Source organism: Apaloderma vittatum, unplaced genomic scaffold (assembly GCF_000703405.1).
Source record: "Apaloderma vittatum isolate BGI_N311 unplaced genomic scaffold, ASM70340v1 scaffold27192, whole genome shotgun sequence".
In the NCBI taxonomy this organism is placed as follows: Eukaryota; Metazoa; Chordata; class Aves; order Trogoniformes; family Trogonidae; genus Apaloderma; species Apaloderma vittatum.
Genome location: NW_009704537.1, coordinates 1 through 241, shown reverse-complemented (window position 1 = coordinate 241; position 241 = coordinate 1).

The following is a 241-nucleotide window of genomic DNA, read 5'->3' as shown; positions in this document are numbered from 1 at the left end:
CGCCGCCATCGTCTGCAACTTCGGGAGCGAGCTCAGCCTGGTCTACGTGCCCTCTGTGCTGGAGAAGTTGGACTGAGGAGGAGGAGGTAGAGGGGCAGGCAGAGGAGGAAGGCCGGTGGGACAAGGCGCCCAGGCCCCCCCACAGGTGACAGCAGCACAGATGGATGAGAGATGAGGACGGGGACGCCGGCTCCATCGCTGCCCTCCTCCTAAACTGGACTCCTTGTCACACAAAGGTCTG